Here is a 6,693-nt window from a genome sequence, read left to right as displayed (position 1 = left end):
GCCAATTTGGAATCACCCTGTATGTATTAAGATATGAGGCTGGACGGTAAAACAAGCCTATACAGTTATAAGTCATGTGCAAGACCAATACTAAGATATTCGAAATAAATATAAGAAGAAGATCCATTCAGATTCAGAAGAAAGATTTTCTTGCTCTCTAGAATCGATTGGTAACACATTTAATAAAACTTTTATGGATGCACAGACAACGAAGATAAATCAGCAACATGACTCTTAAACATCTCGATCGAAGCCCATTACCATCCACCATAAATTCCATTGTCATTTACAAAACATTTCATTTATTCAATTATTTATAGATGAGCTGTTGTAATCGAATTTGTTGAACTAATGGCCTTGTCAATTGTATATTTGCATTTAACGTCCGAGATAAACATGTTCCGGTTGTCGTGGACAACAATTAAATTATTTTATTTGAAATTGAAAACCCAACTATGTGGTTGAAATCCATCTATTTTCGGTGCAAAGGGAAATCCATTCTATTCAATCAGTGGTTAATTGAAAAGAAAAACAAGGCCCAATCGAACCCAACCAAACACGTGCCATGTATTCGGGTGGTTTTATTCAAAAACATCGCGATGTTTTCTTTAAAACGACCGACAAGGTTTAATTACACGGAAACAATATTATTTACTTCCTGTGCTAACGGAAACCTTATTAAGTTTGCTAATTAAATCACGGGGGATGATTAATATCGTTTGCTTTTAAAATGAAGAAAGTATATTTGTTTTACCGCCGCTCCAATAAAGGAAACTTAACAATATTATTGGAATCAATTTCCGTTTAGGTATTTCCGGATCAGGGGCTCGGCTTCGAAAAAACAATGATATCCTCAATATCTTGAAGCATACGAATTGCACAAAATATTTCAAGTTGTTGAAAATCAATAGCTGGATTAAGAAATAAACACCCCAGTTGAATCTAAGTTAGGAAATACTGGCAGTGTTCACACAAGCGAAAATCCCAAATTATGGCATTATATATTTACCCATGACGAACCCATTACCCATTCGAAACATTTAGAAATCGGCTAAACATGACGCCTTTTCTGTCATATTTTAAGTATCACTGGAGTTACAAAATTCACCGTTCTACCACTAATGAATAAGGAAATAGTAACCATTAACAGCTAAATTTTGAATATCACACCTTTAGGTGCAAGATAAAGACGACATTTCAAACACTACACTACATTTTTGCTCATGTTTTAGAAGCAAATTGTTCTATGATTTTTACGCTACTGGATGGAGCATTAAACATCACATTTACCGAAGAATGCGAAAACTCTTGAGAAGTATTTGCAGTTGTTATAAAACTATCCACATTTTAAGATACCATTAGTTTTAAGCCACTCGAAGCATTTTTTGCAATGCTTGAAGAACCATTTGAGCTATCGCGGATCTTTTCCTACCACCGCCACACTCCTAAGATTATTGAAAATCTTCTCAGCTTTACCTCCACGGGAGAGAACACTAAACATCACACTTCTGAAGTGAAACATAACTTGAGTGAAGTTCTCAAGCAATTTTCACATAGAAAGAGAAGTTGCAAGATAACTAAACAGTTTTGGTAAAATTCCAAAGTTCGTTCAAACATGACTCCTTCTTGTTCGCTATATCTGAGAAATCATTTTAGCTGCAGAGCCCCCTTTTCTACCACTGAACGAAGAATCAAAACTCCTCTCCTGTTAATGAAACCTGAGTTAGAAAACCAGCCTTAATGTGAAATGCGTATCATTGTAAAAGGCGCGTAAAAAAATTGTACAAATTGTGTTTTAAAATCTTTGAAAATTAAGCATAATTTAAAAGCAAAATGAAATAAATATAATAGCGAAAATACACACAGTGTTTGCACAAAAGTAATGTTTACTTCTTCAAGCTTTTCATACACATAGAAGTTGTCGAACCAAAAATGTTTATATAAAACTGAATTATTTATAAAACGGAAAAAATAATCTCTTTCTTGCGGATTCTTTTTGTTTTACCTCTATATTTCTATGGTCCAGAGTGCAGCGTTTAATTGCATAAAAATATAAATGGTGTGTCGTATCATCCTAAATTATGCGTGGTCACTATTATTGATTAAACTACTCCGACATTTATAGCATTTAATTCACTAATCTCACTTCCATGCACGCCTAACTTAAAGCAAAATAATTCGCTTTACTACACGGTGTCTCGAATTCAGATGCCAGGTCGCATTTTTTTTCATTTGTGTATATTTTGTGTACAAGTGCAGTTGCAAGTTTAAAGCAATATTGCGGCTTGTAAGTGACTAAATTTTACAAGCGTTCAAATTATAAACACAAGTCAAATGTTTTCGAAAAAACATCTTCGTTTTTAGGGAGTWGGTGAACTATCTTTGGTTGATTACTCTTGAAGTTAAARAGGCTGCTTCAGTTAAGAAGCATCATTTGCGCTACTGAAAATCATTTTAAAATTTGAATGAATTTTGGAAWTCAATATGGTGAACTGTTCTTATTTTGTACAAATTCAGGTTTGAAATACTCAGGGAATCTAAAGAAAATCAAACAGAAAACTGTAAAACGATTTCAAACTTGCATATTAAAATTAACGTTGTGTCGCATCACTGTAAGTTATGCATCTTTCTAATGAATAATTCTTTATACAAAAATGTTTGCAACAGCTGGAAAATTAATGGCAAAAGCAAAATAAAATATAGAGATAATTTAGGAAATGGTATAGGGTGACACAGTAAAGTCATCTCACATCATAACTTATGAGACGCATCTATACTTAACAAATTATTCCACTTGAGCAACAGACTGAATTGTACCAAATATGTTTGAGTCAAGTAAATTTTAGTTTAACGTTTAAAGTTAGTTTTAGTTCAAGTCATATTTACAGCTACTTTCGAAAATACATATAGCTGTGTGAAATTTAGATTTTTCACTTTTGGGCGCCCTGTTTGGTAAAGAAATTATCAGTTTCAATCGCTTCAAGTCCATATTCTAGAATTCCCAATTAAAAGCGAAAATCTTCAAATGAAGATAAGTAGTGTGTCAGATCACCATAAGTTATGAATGTACATTCTATAGATAGAGATAGAGAGCAGTTTCTATAAGAATGTTTGCAGCAGTTGAGGAGCATGGCAGAAACGAAACGGAAAATAAGACATAAAACTGTGAAATGATAAAGAGCGACAATGTAGAATCGCTAACTCTGAAAAACGCCGGCTCATAACTTTTGTGCCCGATCAATGCTTGACAAATTTTGAACCGAAGCAACCGACTGTATTTTGCAAACAAACAACCATATAAGCCAGAAACCGCGCATGATATGATAGGATATTAATAAAGCAAAATTGCTGGTGGAATCTATCAGTCATGTGCTCACACTCCCACGTCTCGGCAGCGAAACTTGTGACTTATTAATTTAGGACGGGCCCCGATCGGCATAAATATCGTTCGAAAGGCCAAATTCAGGAAACCCAGTTAAAGCAGAGCCAGTTTTCACTCTCTTGCCCACAAAAATCGATACTTCTCGGTGATGACGTCATCCGCCCGTGCCACGTCACAGACAACACACGCGAAAACCACTACACGAACCGTTTGTGTGTCGTGTAAGTTACGAATTATGTAAGGCCAGTTGGGCTTTTATTAAATTTTGTTTCGTTTATTTAGGTCCCATATTAAGGCAGATATTTTATTACTTTCAATATCCGCTCCCTGCTGCCTTGTTCTTAAGTCGAAATGTTTGCCGTTTTCGACAAATAAATTTATCTAAAACCTCTCCCAATTTTGTTCTCTTGATAAAGGCTAGTAATACTGCTAATAATGGGAAAAACCTCACATGATTTTTTGAAAAATAAACATTTGACTCCAAACAAAACTATTGGCAATGATAGAGCAAAATGCTAATAAACCGTTAAATTTTAAGCTACATTTTAATTTAAATTGAAAAATAGTGCTAAATTCACAACAGCCTTTATTAACTAATTGATATATACATTTTCAAAAACTCCATTGGGTATTTGGTTGATGTCACTTTTCCTTTATGTAAGTCCATAAATAGAAATCGCATGACCTCAGATCTTTCGCTCGGGTGGGCCAATAAATCGGTTCACCTCTTGGTGTTGTTTAAAAAGTATCTCTGGTTATGTTCGTAATGTGACGCAATGATCTTTTCCTCTCAATTAAAGGCTACATTTTCCAAATATTCGTGGATATAATTTGAATTCTAGATACAACGTTTCAGTCAAAGTGACTAGAAAGCAATGATGCTTTGTTCTGTCTCCGAAAATTACTCCACTTACTACGACATTTACAGTTACTGTCTGCAGGTGTTAATGAGCAAGAAAACGGAAATATTTTTTGTGCAAAAACAATAAATGCTTCAATATTTTATAAAGAGAATAAAAATGTCAAAGGAGGATAGGTCATCAGCTCAAAAAAAATTAGTTGATATAAATTCTGCCAAATAAAAAGTTCTGGTAGTTTTTGTACCAAAACCTCCCAAAGTTGATCACTCGCCCAAAGCAGGCAAACTCGGGTCTTTCATCAAAATAYTCCAGATATTTTGAAGAACTTTTACCATCAAAGGCAAGGAAACCAGACATTTTTTATCAATAAAATTTAGATCGGATTATCGGATTTTGAGCTAAYGACATCCATAGTACACCGATAATTTGTATTTGAAACATTTTTTCGATTGGAATAATAATCTCGTATGTTAGTAATTGACAAACTAAACAGTTTAGATACAAATTTGACAAAATACCGGCATTCAAACCGATGTGAAACTCATCAAAGCCGAATAGTAGGCCGAAATAATCTGTTAGACTTCAGGGCTCCAAATGTGTCTTCATGTCCGGGAAAAATGTTCATTATGATGACAGACATATTTGCTGTGAAAATGTTCCGGTCTCCCCCGATCAGCCACTGTATACACAACACATTGAGATGGAAAAAGTAAATATGCCGGTTCGATCTTATTTATGAGAGCGATTCCAAACTCAAGAGGTTGATGGCAGCAGAGGATTTCTGTTCAAATAAAAATTTTCAAATATGCAAATAATATCATTGGGATATTTTCGCTCCCGCGTTAACAGGCATTTTGACGAATTTTGTAGTCGCAAAACGTGTTTGTTTATATTTCTTTCAAATCATCCATAGATTGTGTCCCAGAATTCAAATCGTTCTCTCTAAACGTTGTTAAATACTTTAACAAAGTAAATTTTGCGTTTCCCTTACAGGGTTTTATGTGCGATTTCAAATACAATGTTTGTCAATTTTGCCACCGAAAATATTCATCTTTGCAGCACACTTATCTGGTTAAGCTGGGACAGGAATATTTGAAAAACTCTCAAAATGACTTCTGAAACTCTACTCACTGCAATGGATAATCTGTAGAAAATTTCAGTACTGTTCACTGCCCGCAATGAACGGATCCAGAACAATAATTATTCTAGTGCTCGTAACTGCCTCCAATTGAATCAACGGTTGCATTCCAATTTCGCATCGAATGCAACTTTAATACTATTGATAGGATTATTCTATTCTGGTTAATGTCAAAATTGCTGCATTTGCGGGCACGAACGGGATTGGCCTAGGCGGGCCTCGATTGCGGATCGTGTACAATTTTGAAAGGTTAAATGAGCTGTATTTTGCCGAATCCATCCATCAGACTGATTAACGACTTAATTTATATCAGTTTCACTTGTGGCAGCAAAATGTGGTTTGGGCGAATTATCAATGGTCAATCGCGGTTTGCTCTRTTCGCATGCCTTTAGACAAACGGTTCTTAATTGAATCAAATTAAGCCAATTGCGGTTTGCTGTTCGAACACTTTTTCACACCAACAAGGAAATTTYGGAATTSAGTTCAACGTTTACTGCTGGCAATCAAGTTCGTCATAAAGAAGCCTGATCTGTTKAAACTKTGAGTTCTCAAACACAGAATAAATCGCACTAACGAAAAGATTCAATGGCCCCATAGGGTTTGCCCGCTTATTATTTATACTACTAAAAATTATATGAACTATCTCGATACATTCACTATTGAGAATACAGATGAATCTGGAAGCTAATATTGAGAACTTGAGAAAAACTAGATATTTTCATTCATAGTTTCTGATATAAGTAGGCTAAAGTTGATGACGGCTAATTTGCTCGAAACCGGTGCTTTTGACTACCAACTTTTGACACTCTAAATTTTGAAGATACTGATTTTGAGAATTGTTTCATTTACAAGAATAGATAATGAACGATTGTTGTAGGATGAGAAACCAATTTGCCAGACTAGTGTTAAGAAGATGAATCATATCCTTCATAATTATGAAGAAAAAAAAACAGTAATTTAAACAAAACCCAACAAATATATTTTTTTTATGAATTTATGAATTTAAACATTGCTTTGGTTCTCTGTGTATAACCCTTACAAATGGGCATATTTAAACTTTAAACAAGCATTAATAAAATGTGTGTCATGCAACCAAAAATTATGAACACAAATTGTTCGAAGATGAAAGGCAACTGTGAAAAATGAAGTGCATTATTTATATATCATTGTACATACTTTCCTGACTGTGTTTCAATTCCAAATCAAATCTATTCCTGAGGTTCAGTCATTTATTGTCTCTATTTATTAATCAAAATACGTTTCGGTGTATTTTTCCACCATCATCAGTTTTTATGTGTAGCGTTGTTGCTGCT

The 6,693-nt window shown here is 34.3% G+C and overlaps 1 protein-coding gene across 11 annotated transcripts in view; it reads right to left on the bottom strand.

Annotated features, from left to right (window-relative positions):
- Window positions 1-6,693, bottom strand: part of LOC109546943 (protein turtle) — a 129,394-nt gene that overhangs the window by 79,355 nt on the left and 43,346 nt on the right. The window lies entirely within an intron of this gene.

This window comes from Dendroctonus ponderosae, unplaced genomic scaffold (assembly GCF_020466585.1).
Source record: "Dendroctonus ponderosae isolate FM_Combo_2020 unplaced genomic scaffold, Dpon_F_20191213v2 Dpon_F_20191213_1, whole genome shotgun sequence".
NCBI classification, from domain to species: Eukaryota; Metazoa; Arthropoda; class Insecta; order Coleoptera; family Curculionidae; genus Dendroctonus; species Dendroctonus ponderosae.
This window is presented reverse-complemented; position numbering and strand designations above follow the sequence as displayed.